The 13625-nt window shown below is 50.0% G+C and overlaps 1 long non-coding RNA gene across 1 annotated transcript; it reads right to left on the reverse strand.

Annotated features, from left to right (window-relative positions):
- Positions 1-2768: 2768 nt before the first annotated feature.
- On the reverse strand, positions 2769-13361 carry LOC121665944. The gene is made up of 2 exons (XR_006016527.1): positions 13090-13361; positions 2769-7089 (listed from the first exon to the last, which is right to left on the reverse strand). It is a non-coding gene; the product is annotated as an uncharacterized LOC121665944 (long non-coding RNA).
- Between the last annotated feature and the right edge of the window lie 264 nt (positions 13362-13625).

Raw genomic sequence — 13625 nt, forward strand, 5'->3', positions numbered from 1 at the left:
GAGGCCCGGGCGGTGCGGGAGCCGGGCGGTGCGGGAGTGGCCCGCGGCGCTCGGCGGCGGAGGGCGGCGGTCCCGGCACGGCAGAGGCCCAGCGGAGCATGCGCGGGACCGGGACCGCCCTGAGGAGGCGCCTGGGCCCGGCCGCCCCGGCTGAGGCAGCGCGGGGGGAGGCGGTGGGGTGGGTCCGGTCCGTGTGTGGGGACAGCGCCTTCCAACCCGAACCGTGCCAGGAGGCGGGGGGGTGGGTCCGGTCCGTGTGTGGGGACCGCACCTTCCAACCCGAACCGTGCCACGACTCTGTGGTACTCCTCTGTCACCGCTCGGACAGTGCCGGAGTTGAGCGTTCTTCCCCACACCAGTGCCGAGGCTGTGGCTGTCACCTCCACAGATGCCCAGAGTTTGTCATGGTGCGGTTTGAGCTAGAGAATCACAGGATTAATTAGGTTGGAAAAGCCCTCCAGACCATCGAGTCCAAGCTGTGCCCGCTGCCCACCTTGTCCCCAGCCCAGAGCACTGAGTGCCGCGGCCAGGAATTGCTTGGACACCTCCAGGCATGGGGACTCCAAACCTCCCTGCACAGCCCCAAGGCCTGACCATCCTTTCCATGGAGAAATTCCTCCTGATGTCCAACCTAAACCAGCCCTAGCACAGTTTAAGACCACGTCCTCTTGTCCTATTGCTGGTTACAGAAGAGGCCGGCCCCCACCGGGCTGCAGCCTCCTGTCAGGTGTGTTTGGATCATCTTTTACAAAGCCACAACCTGATTTCCATTCTCACGCCGATGTGAACGAGCCGGTGTAAACAACTCGGTGTTTACGCTGAAATGAGGAGACACTCACAATTGCCCTGTCTGCACAGAAAAGAAACCAGTTTCTTCACTGCGGTTTCAAACTCTAGTCAAAGTCACAGGAAACGGCACAAGTGGAAGTAAAACGAGTAAGAAAATGATTCAGTTCAACGAAATCATTCGCCCCTGCTTCCCACACACCACACGTATCTGGCATTTTCTTCTGACAGAAGAGTCAAGCTGCTGCTGCCTTATGGGGGAATTGTCCTCAAAGACGAATAGGTCATTAAAATCCTGTCCTGATAAATGTGTCCCCTTCATGTAACTCAGACTAAGCACACTGACATCATTGTATCAAGGTTTTCTCGCGTGGCAGCACCAGGTGTGAAAGGCCCCTTGCTGTTCTGAAGTGTTTACACACCACTACAGTTGCTCTGCCCCAGCTCATCTACCTTGTGGCTCAGCAATTCTGAGTTTTGACCCTTTTCTCCAGGAAATCGACCTGGGAGCAGCTGGGAGTTGGGTGCTGATGGCCTGGGAGTGCACATGTCCAGGTGGTTGTAGTTCACAAACCACAGCCAGATCATAACGGATTCTGGTTTTTCCCTCCCCCAAGAGGAATCAAGCCAGCCCTTCCTCACCTGTTTCCACAGCTGTCAGGGAACCAGCTGGGTGTAATTTGGATGATTTTGCACCACGTTAACCTTTTTCCTCAGCTACATGGCCACTGGTCTGGATTAACCATGTGCTGTGGGAAAGCACTGGAGCCTCACCCTGTTTCCACCCCTTTGGTAATCTCGAGATTAGAAAAGAGCCTGAGGCTGGAAGGAGAGAGATTAAACAGTGCAAATCATAGAATCATGGAAGGATCTGGATTAGAAGGACATTAAAAATCATCTCATTTCACATCCTGCCACTTGCCACTGTCCCAGGCTGCTCCAAGCTCTGTCCAACCTGGCCTGGGACACTGCCAGGGATCCAGGGGCAGCCGCAGCTCCTCTGGGCACCCTGTGCCAGGGCCTGCCCACCCTTCCAGGGAAGGATTTTTCCCTAACATTCCCATACGTGTGGATGTACCATGGTTCCCAGGCCTGACTTTTTCTTGTTCCCTGTTCCCCACATTTTACCTGCAGGGGCTGCTTCCAACAAATCTCTTTCCTTCTCACCAGCCCTTCCCATGGCTTTGCCTGGATAAGGATAAAATCAGTTTTCTCGGTGAGTTTTCATGCTGCAAACCACACCAGATCTTTATTATTTATGCCTTACAGGCAGAACTCGTTTCTCAGCACGGCAACTGATGCTGCAAAGGTCCTGAAATCCGGGAGCTCAGAGCTGCCAAGCACAGCCCAGCCGAGGTTGTGACGAAGGATTGCATAAGGGGCTTAGCCTGGGGCTGCTCGTCAGGAGAGCAGCTTTACCTCTGCTCCATCTAAATCCATGCCCAGGACGAGGAATGACCCAGGCTCCCAAAGGCCACGTGTTTCAGAGAGAATTAAATTCTCCCACACCTCACTTTAAAAAACAGGGGCTGAGCTCCTCTGGCACTTGAGTCTCACAGAAATCGTGTGTCCAGTCTCCCCAGTCCCGTCTGCTACATGAGCTTCTGCCTTATTTTCCTTGATTTTGGGACACTGCTGATTTCTACTCATTGTTCTGTGACACGAAACTGGGATGAAATCAATGTGCTTCTAAAAATTCCTCCAAGAACTATGTTAATAACAGGGGGAGATTTCCAACCTACACCCAAAATTCTCTGCGTTTACCACCACATTCCAGCCTATGGGAAGGATGTAATTTTGTATTAAAACTCTTAAAGTAGTTTTCTGTAAGGAATTAATCATCTGTATTTATGGCTGACTTTGTTTCTTGCTTAGAAAGAGAACAGGCTTGCAAAGAGCTGCAGAAAAGTAAATAAATAAAAATAAATCTCTTTTTTTCCCTCCAAGTACTTTACTGGGGTGCAGCGACACATCTGAAGAAGTATCTTGTATCTTACATCCTTCTTTATTTTGCAAATTCCACGATTCACTGATATTCTCCACCAAAAAAATAAAAGGCAAAATACAGAACATGAGATCTGACTGTCTTGGCATTTGTGATTTAAAAATCATGCTAAATTCCAACAAATTCTCTCTTGTAGCCTTCTTTAAAGGGTAGGGATGGATGCACAGATTATCCCTTACTTGCCCACTCTGCAGTTTGATGTCAAGCTTCACCTTTGCCTCTGAAATGGGATATTTCCACTCTACTTTAAAATGTATAAATGTTTTAAAAGCTTTTTTTTTCATTGTATTTCAAGGTACAGTGAGGGGCATATGGTAAAGTGCTTTAAATCACCAATGGCATCAGCTTGGGATTGACAGGACCTTTATATAAAGGTGATTTAACACCAGCTAAGCACTTCCAGTTTGTCATTGATTTGTTCCTGGCAGTAACTCTGGGGCCTGGTTCTCCTCATTCGTATCAGCAAAATTCAGGAGGATGCAATGAAGTCAGAGGCTCAGTGTGATGAGTAAACAGGGATGTAAAATTCCTTAACCTGTAGTAGTATTTGAGAGCATTCTGAGAACAACTCCGTGCCCTTGTGCGCTTCTGCAGACTGGTGTTGAAATTAGAAATAATTTTATTAATTTTATTTCTGGTTCTCCCCATGCTGGAGGATGGGGAGGAGCCAGGATGCAGGGCCAGGAAGAGCAGCTTTGGGGCAGCACAGGTGGAGGGGCTCACCCAGGCAAACCCTGGGTGTCCCAAACCACCCCTTCAGCTGGGTGTGGTGGGTACCACTGCACCCCATCCCCACGGAATATCGCAGAGCCTGTGAGGCCCCTGGCTACTCGTGGGACTGGCACAGGAGCTGTATAAATAGACACCCAAGTACACAAGTTCTTTACATCTGATCTGTTGCTGAATTTATCTTCAGCTTCCTGTGCTCATGGAACATGTGTGAAACCCCGCTGGTGACACTGTTTTCAGAGGGCTCTGCTTGGAAAAGCAAGTGAGAGAATTTATTTTGAGACACCAGGAAGGTGTGAATTGCTTCCGAGTAATTAACTACTTCTGAAGATGGGGCTCAACCCTTTTTTTAAAAGCGAATAATCTCAGTTTGTGGAAGGAGAGCTACTTCATGTCGGTAGTCCAAGGGTACTTTGCACAAAGAAGATTAGATTCTGCCCACGCAGAGCAGCCCCCGTTCCGAGGGTGCCACAACCATGCTGCAGGGGGATTTCCTGGGCAGGGCTGGAGCGAGCTGCCAGAGCCGTGTGTGGGAGGTGGAACAGGAGCTCTATTCCCGACTTTCCCGGCCGGGGGGATGGAGTTCACTCACTTTGCTCCAAGCTGGGGAGTGGGAAGATGCTGCTGCTGTGTCTCAACCCTGCAGCAGGCGTGTTCATGTTGCTGCTTGCCCTCATCGTCTGCTCTTTCCCATTGACATCTTTCTGCTTGTTCACTGTTCTTACACCAAACCAAACCAACAGCTTTATTTTCATTTTTTTTCCCCAAATTTCTCTGCTGAAAAATATCCCTTCTGTTGCCTTGTTGGGAAGCAGAAACTGGGTTTGTGTCGAGCTCTAGAGCAGCTGCAAAGGATGAAGATGGTGATGGTGGCCAGCTCCAAACCCCACTTCTGGCTCCCCCTCCTCTGAACTCCAACTCATTCCATGAGCACGTTTTTATTATGCTTCAAGCAGATTAATAAAATACATAAAGACAGATCAATACTGCCCAGAAGCTCAAATGCATTTTCTTGAGCTCATCCACTTCCCAGCAGAGCCCTTTCCAGAAGGATGAGCTTGGTGCTGGCACAGCTCACAGGTACCCGCTTGCTGCCTGGCTGTCTGCCAGCCACACCACTGGAGCTAGACAATGCTCCTGCTCATAGACTGACTCCACGTCCACGGGTATTTATGGATATATATGGAGCTTTTTCTCTGGGAGAGATATACATATCCCAGAAAAAGCTGTATGTGCAACAGCTGGCTTTTATAAGGGTAAGTTTAGAACTTACTGAACTGGAATGTGCTGGTGGAGAGGCACAAAGCACAGGAGGGGACAAAGCAGAGCAGTGACCTCAACCAGAGCAGGAATTAAATATTTTAGGATCAGAAACGCCACGTTTGTCACCAAAATGATACAATATTGATCATGTCCCTCTCTGTCCACATACCCCAGAGCTTGTTTACATGGCTGGGGCATCTCTCAGGTCATGCCCAGCATTGCAGGTTCCCCGTCCCACTCAGGGGGACACATGTGACATAGAGCACGTAGCATTTCTAAAATCTTTAATGCTTGGACAAATTCCAAAGCTCACTCTGCTGCTGCTGTTTTTCTCACGTGCACTTTTGGAAATTCCAGTTCCTCAGTCTGGGTTACAAAGCAGCATTTTGAGCTGGGCTTCACCATATTCCCCCTCCCTCTGTCATAAGGAGATTGGGAATTAAGGTTGTGTTCCCAGGAAGGGTGTTGTTCATAATGGCACAGAGGGTTCAGAAATACAGGCAGGGTGGCAAACAAGCTCCAAGTCTGGAGGAAAGTGGAGTTTTTTCGCATTAGGGATGAGCTGAGGGCCCCAGTCCTGCTGTGCTGGTTGAATGGAGTCAGCAGGACCATGTAGCTGCTGTGGAAAGGTGTGGGAAGAGGAAAAAGGAAAGTGTCAAGGATCTTAGAGACAGAGAAATGTGACATTCTGGCTGGTCTCTGTCATCCTGGCTGGCCTTTAAATGGCACACATTAAGAGCAGAATTGTCACAGTGCACTTGGATATGGGTTTCAAACCTACTGAGAACATCCAGGCTGCAACACAGAATCTGTTGGAAATAGCTGATGTTACCACTCCAGTCCATGAAACCTATGGAGGTGAGGAGCAGTGTAGGAATTTTCTCCCATCTCTCTGTTTTCCTCATTTCCTCTTGTATTTCAGGCAGTTGTTTTAAAAGGCTGCGATATTAACTTAGCCGCGTTCAAGAGGTGAAGAAGTGAGAAGTCCATAGTCTAAGAAGAAACTAAACAGACCTTGTTCCTCTAATAATTTTCAGATAAAACACCCATGAGATTTCCTTTAATGGGGCTGCAAACACAACTACAGAAGCTTGGTACATTTACATCCAAAATTAATTAGGCTTAATTAGCAATAAACCTCTGGAAATTTTCATTTCCAGAGTCCCCTGGATACATTCCAAACCAGGATGCAGCAAGGTTTTGGATGCTGGAGACGTGGTTGCTCTGCACAGAGAGGAGATTTTGCTCAGCCAACCATGTGACTTTTTTATCACTCAGAGAATGTGAGCACACGTGTTTCAGGAAACTGCTTGCATATGGAACACACCAAATCAGGAACATCCTCATGGAGCTTCTCACATTGTCTCTGTGATCTGTCCATGGCATCCAGCACAGCCCGTGCTTCCATGAGAAAAGGACTGACTCCTCCTCATCCGCTTCCATCTGGAAGAATCATTTCTGCTCAAACACTGACACCTTTTTCTTGTGTGTTTTCCTTAAGCTCATTTTAAAAAATGCAGGAGGTGAGAATCCCACCACGGAAAACAGCTCTCCCTGTAGCACTTAAACCCCTGATGCTCACTGACCTCCCCTGCTCCTCTACCAGCCCTTACCCCAGGGCTCTTTGCTACCAGCAGACCAAACCTGCCTGTGCTGGTGCTGCCCTTGTGTGTGCAGCCCTCAGCTCATGAACTTTCCACCACCATCAGCGCCAGGCTGGTCCCAGCAGCAGGGACAAGACCCATGGATGGGGTCTTCTTGGGTGCTGGGATGGGGTCCACAGCTCTGTTGTCCATTCACCAACACCTTGACCAGGAACCATTTGCTCTCTGCCAGACTTATTTTTAGGCAGGAGGAATCTGAAGCTTGTGCAAATGTTTAAACACGTCTCTCCGGAATTATTCAGTGTACTTTGCCTGCTCCTGGAGTTAATTCAAAGAGAGGGCAGTCAATAGAGCTCTGACATTCACCGTGGGGTGGCAGAGGGAGCACCGACAACCCCCTGCCCTCTCCACCCTTCCAGCCCATGGGCTCCAGCTCTGGGCTCCCCTGGCACTGCTGTCCAGAACCAAATATGAGCAAATTTGCCTTAATTTAAAAAGTGACCCTGTGTGGGCACAGCACTGGGGACTGCCGTGTCCTGAGCTACAGGTGAGGCTGCAGCGCCTGGCTTAAGAAGATCCAAGGAAAAACCCAAGCAGTCCTCATGGTTTTCTCTGTTTTCTGCTCTGGTTGAAAGAGGCTTTTTCCAGTGGCAGATGCATATCCCTGTGCATCAAAAAACCCGAACTGCAGCTCTCAGCCTCCTGAAGTCAAAGGAATTTGAGATTTGGATTAGAATTTCATCTATAAACTGAAGCACAGCTGTGAGCCAAAGCCCTTTGGAGGAGAGGGGTCTTTCCTCTGGCTCCATCACTCCCAGAAGAATTATAACTTTGGGCCAACATCAATTAAAGGCCTTGTATAAGAGTGTATTAATCCACATGTGGGTCTGTGCACCTCTCCTGTTCCTGTGAAATGTTATGAAGAGCAGATTATGTACCAAGTTGTGCAATCCTGGCTTTCTCATCTGCCCCAATACAGAAATTACAGCAGTAACTTTGCTACTGCACCACACTGGAACACTCAGCTCCTGCTGAGTACTTTTGTCCCGATCAGCCATCAAATAAAGTTACAGCTTCCCTTGGTGAATCAAGCTAATGACAAACTGCAGGGTTTACATATAACCCAACAACTCAGCAAGCAGCTGTTTCCAAAATGTGAGATACAGGCAGAAACATCTTATGGAGAAAGGAGAAGGGATTGTGTCATCCTCTGTTCCCACACTGCTCCTGGGCACTGCTTTTCCCAGTTCCAGGGAAAAACAGGACAGTACAGACAGACTTCAGCAGAGTCTTCATTACACTCTGTCCAACATCTGCAGGCTCACGCTGAGGAATTGCTTAACCAGACATAAACCTATTTTCTGGTACATCTAATATTTGCATGGGGACATTGTGAGTAGGCTGCTCGGTTTGTAAAGATGTTTAATCATGAAGGTCTGGGTTAAAGTTCAAGTTCAAGTGTCTGCACTAAGCTGGAGAAGATCTGAATGAGCAGCAATTAAACCAGTCTGACTCATATGGGGCACTGCTGGACTTTGAAATGACTGAGTGCTTGAAGCTCTGTTGGGGAGGATTCTTTTTATTTTAGTCCAAGAGGAATAGAAGGTACATTTGGAAAAAAGAAAATTAATTTTGGGGAAAGGCAACATCTTCACCTGGTTTCAAGGCTGAGTGCCTGCAGACAATGGATGCTTTTTATCCTGCTGCTGTCAGAAGGGCCAGGCTGCTCCGAGCAGCAGCTCCCACCCTTAAAAGGCTGAGTTGTGGCTGGGAGCCAGGAGCAGAGCAGCCGTTCCTGTCTGCAGCCTTACAGCCCCGAGGAGACATCACAGGAGCAGAACTGCTCCTCTCCTCATGCGGAACGTGGGTGGGAAGGCGGCGGCGGCATCCAGATGGGAAAAGGGACTTTCCTGATGCAAAAGCCTGAGAACCACTGGGTAAGAACAGACCCATCTGGAACAGCAGCTGAAACACGGCACGAGAAACTGCGTTGCCATGGGATCAATCCCAGGAATCACAGAAAGCTTTATCAGAGAGAGGATGTTCCTCAGGGACCTTGTTTCTGAGGCTGTATCACTGGATGCAGGCTGTTTATGTCTTGCTTTAACATGCTGGTGGGAGGAAGTGCTCTACTGCCAAAAGAGACTTTGAGATTGTGCAGCAACATTGGACAGCAAACCCACCAGTCTGTCCTGTTCCTAGATCAGTAGGAAGCTACAGGAAAAAGAGATGGACTCCCTGTCCACCGTGCTAGAGAGGGACATAAACTCCAGTAAGTCTGACTGGAGAGGTGATGTTTTGAGGCACAGCCAGTGCTTCAGTTCCTGTCCCATGCCAGAGCTCAAGGCCGTGCTTCTTGTGACAGGAAATGAGAGGCACAAGTCACTGGGGCAGGCTCTGTGCCCTGTTCAGCAGCCCCAGATATGTTTCCCATGCACAGCTCTGCTGCACATCCCTAAAAACGACACGGGTTGGTCATTAACCCCAAACCTGAGCCACGGCTTGGCAGGTGAGCAACTGTATTCCTTGGATCCGATCCATAACAAACCTCAGATCTGCCTCTGAGCAGTTATCTTGCTTCCTGTGGGAAGGACAAGAACTTTATGGTTTCTCTAAGGAGTCACCACGCTGACTGTTTCCATCAGGAAGCACCTGGAGCTGTCCCTGGGGCAGCACCATGAGGACCTGGCTGGATGCACCTGCTTTTCTCCCAGGAAAGGGGATGCTCGTTCCCTGAGCACCTGCTGGATCCAGAAATAGGTAAAAAGAGAGCCCCGGACAGCCTGGGAGCTTTCAAACGCTCCCATCTCCAGGATCCCACAGCTCCTCCTCTCCCATTCATCCTGGAATGGGAGTGTGGCACGGCAAGGAGCACAGCAGTGTTGCTGTGGGACAGCCAATGCAGAGATGACCCGTGCTCCTTTTTGGGATAAGCACATTCCTTCCTGCCTGCTCAAGGGGTGCCTGTAGCCTTCAGAAAGAGGAAGCTGAGGCTTGACTCTGCTCAGATTTTAATCTAGAATTTAAACTCTTGGTAGCAGGATGTCTTTTTTTATCGTTTGCAGTTCCTGGTGCGGCAGAGCCCTCCTCCAGAACCAGCCTCGAGCCTCTGCCACAGCACCAGTAATAATTTCCCCCCTTTAAGTGACGCAGGCTAGCAAAACGTTCCATCACAGCTGCACAGCCCCGACCCCGCCGGGCTGGCCCCAAAAACTTCCAGTGAGGAGCAGGGAAGTAAAATACCATCTTCTTACCATCTCGGGGCTAATCCCTGTCCTCTCCCCCGAGCAGCAGGGAAGCACAGGGCAAAGCCCTGGCTGGACATGAACTATCCAGCCCCGAAGAGTTTCTAAACACCACTGGGTCAATGACCACTCCGAACGTCAGGATCAGAACAAATAGTGACCTCTGGAAAGTGCTGCATCAGCCTCGCAGCCCGAATGCCATCTGTTCCTCGGGGAAGAGCAGGGACCTGGGAAACAGGCGCTGCACGAACATTTCTGCAGGGTTCCGGTTGCTTTATGCAAAAAATCTTGGGATTTCACACTCTCACCACAAGCCGGCCCGCGGGGCCCCTCTGCTGTCGTGTCCCAGCACTGCAGAGTTAACTCCCGTGGCACAAAGATCAGCACAGGCTCCCTGAAAACCGCCTCATTTCCACGGATTTTGATGACATCGCTGTAAAAATGACCCAGGAAATTCAGTCTCCCACCCACTAAGCTGAAAAGCCCGGAGGAAACCCTGCAAGGGACTGTCCCAGCTCCATCACTAACTCGCTATCTGAAAGAATCCACGTCCCACCACTTATTTCCGTGGGGAGACCTATGGGTTACAGTAGCCAGCCTAGACTGTGGTATCTTTATCAAAAAATATTAAAAAGTATCTTAAGAGTGCTTCATTTTCTCTATTGCTGCAGAATCATTTGTTCTGTTACCAAGTGTCCCCCACTGAGCGGCCCCTCTGTGGATTAATATTCACCAGGCTGCACAGGACCCTGCTTTGGGAACCATTCCTGAAGGCTTCCAAAGCACAGCATTTCTGGAAGCCCTCCCGAGACGAAACAGCCAATAAAGAGGCAAAGTGTATAATATTTTATTGAAACGAATTTGGCTTTTATGCCAATTTATTCCAGGTGAAACGAGCACACTCCAGTGGAGCAGGACGATGCACGTGGTGGGTTTGGTGGCCCCAGGATGCCGTGAAGCTCAGATGGCTGCCATCCTTCAGTTATCACAGTACTGTACCTTTACAAGAGACAGCATCAGCACTGTGATAACTGAGCCAGGGCAGCCTGGCAGTCATTGGCCCCTCCGTGGCACTGCCGAGTCCTTGGTGTCCTCCTCCCTCAGTGTCCCCAAAACCCCGCATCACCCCACGTCACCCCACAGGTGAAAGCCTCAGGAGCCCTAACACAAAGTGGCTTTGCAGCTGAGGTTCACTCTAGGAAATTATCCACATAATTAGTGTTGTTTTAATGACCACGGTGGCTTCTGCAGCACAGCTCAAAGTGGTTTTAAGCAGCAGCTTCTTCTGGGCAAATCCACCCACGCTGGATTTAATGGAGAAAGGGTAACCAACCTTCTACACAGGGGCAGCCCTTTCTCCCCCTTAAATCCAGCCAGCCAGCAGCACTCTGCTCATGCTGCTCAAGTATTGGGTGTCAGGGAGCAGCCAGGCAGTGGGGACAGTGGCAGCCAGCCAGGAAAGCTGCAGGAGCCACTCTGGGACAGCAGGATCACCACGGGCACGACCCCGAGGGCGGCACCGGCACTGTGCCCTGAGCCCACCAGGCTCCTGCTGCCAGGAGCTGGGATTTTCCAGCCCATCCCACACCTTCACTGGGATCATCTGGAGTTTGGCACATGTGTCTCCAGAGCCAGCATGGCAGATCCTCCCCGTGCCCTCTGAGAGGAGCAGCTCCCAGTGCCAGCTACACTCACAGGGGCTGCAACTGCAGGAAGCAAAGAGGGGCTACGGCGTGTCTGAGTTGGCATTTTTAGGTCATCAAATCCACATAAAAACATTTGAAACACACAATCCCACTAATTATAAGTTAAATTATAAGCTGCCATCAACCTGTATTTACTCCCCCGTTTTTTTACTTCCTGAAAAACAGGCACTGCTGAAAAGATCACAGCACTATTTCTCCACGCCCCACTTTGTTGTGTATTTCTGCAACTCTACCCTCCTTCTTTGTCTTTTTTTCCCTAAAAACAGGCATTCCTGAAAACATCACAAAACAATTTCTACACCCCTCACGTTGCCTGAGGAAATCGGATACATCAAGTTCTGAAATGAGTTTAAAAAAACACAACGGTTTTATGTTGCCAAAGTTAATGTGTTACTAAGGTTCCAATAAAAGTCCATTTATGATGTCGATGGACTTGAGCAGCACAAAAAGCTTCCATGTTTCCACCAGGAGGAAGCAGAAACTCCAGAAGTGGGGGGGTTTTTTATCACTCTAAATAACTTACCTGGCAAAGAGAAGGTGCTGAGATGTTCCAGAAGCTGTTTTAAAGAGAGAAACACGCAACACTCGGCTGGATCCAGCCATGAAAACGCTGCCTTACAAGTTTGCAACTCCAGAGGGCAATGGAGAGGCAAACATGGAATATCGGAGGAGCAGCACGCAGGGAAAAAAAACATTTGTACATTTTAAAACAAACTCCAAACATACATTACATAAAAAGGGGACAGTCAACAGATTATGCAATGCTGACGTAAGGCAGCACAGATGACTTCAGCATGCATCCCCAAACTTGTGGATTTGCCACAGTTTGTGGATTAATCATTAAGGAATTGGCTGTTGCTAGGAAGGCACAACAAAAACTTGCTAAAAATATTAATGAATTCTGTCCGTGCAACGGTGGGTTTTGAAAAGGAAAGGAGCTGCATGAGCAATGAGCCCTTGGCTCTCACTCTGAGGTGTCTTCACAGCACCATTGGTATTCCAGGTGAGGAATTCTAGTGATTTCAGTGGCATGGCTTAAGTGTAGGATCGGGAATTCTACATTTCACAGGCTGAGGTGATGAGAGAAGAATCACTGTTTTACAATTCAAACATGCTTTGATCACTCTATCAGGATTTTACTCTGTGCTCCAGCAGTTACTTATCATGGTATTAAATGGAGAGGGTGGACAATTCCTCCCCAGCACCCTCTGGCACAGCCAACTGTTGGAGTTACACCCATATTCCTAGGGCTGGTGCCATTTTCTCTGGAGGATCCAGCTCTTGCCCCAATACAAATACAGTTTGTTGTCTTGCATCTCACATACACACACACACTGATTTTTGCTTTGCTTCAGCCAGACTAAAGCTACAGAGACCTGATGCAGAAAGCTTAAGTAGGTTCTCCATTTATCTGGAAAAAAACACCTTTTTTTCAGCAAAAGCCACATTAGTTTTGGAGTCCAGCACACAATTTTGTTTTTGTTGTTGCTAAGGCCCTGCATATTTCCATACACTTTTAAAAAAAAAAACCCTCTACTTTCCAGTGTCTGCTGCCAGTTCTCACCTTTGAAACCCATTTAAGCTGGCCTGGCTGGTTTTTAAACTCCAGTTCCACCTCCTGCCCCTTTGGGGCTGGTGACATTTTTTCACTTGTTTCATAGGAACCAAAATTCCTTCAGCATCACAGCGATGGGATTGGGGACATTCCCTGCCCACAGCCCCAGCGCTTGTCCCTCCCCACCCCTACGCACGGGTCGAGGATCTTCCAGCGCTGCGAGCTGCTCTCAGCCTATACGGGCTCATGAGGCGTGTGGGGAGCAAACCTCATTTCCATCTTCCTCAGCGCGGCTTGAACGCAAATCTCGGCGAGCCTGAAGAGGAAAGAAAACAAACAGCTCGTTACGGGGATACAGCGGCGTGACGGGCGGTGACACGGCCGCGGTGACGGGCACGGAGGCTCTGAGGGGCGGCGGAGCCCGGGCCGCCCCCGCCGCTCCCTCCCAACTTTGCTTCGAGGGCGCTTCCCGAGCTTACCTGGAACGGGGGCGGGGGAAAGCCGTGGAGCAGCCGCGGGACGGGACGGGACGGGACGGGACGGGACGGGTCGGGACGGGATCCCCCCCATGCCCGCAGGATCCCGGGGGGCGCCCCCCGCGCCGCTCGCCCCTCAGGAGCGCCTGGACCCGCCCGGGGCAGGGGGGGCGGCGGCCCCGCCCGCGCACCCCCTGAAAATGCGAGTGCGCCACGGGGCAGCGCCGCGCCCGGCGCCGCCGGCCCCGCTCCCCCC

This window comes from Corvus kubaryi, unplaced genomic scaffold (genome assembly GCF_017639235.1).
Source record: "Corvus kubaryi isolate FWS band 111438036 unplaced genomic scaffold, C.kubaryi_AGA036_p1.0 37334, whole genome shotgun sequence".
Taxonomy (NCBI): Eukaryota; Metazoa; Chordata; class Aves; order Passeriformes; family Corvidae; genus Corvus; species Corvus kubaryi.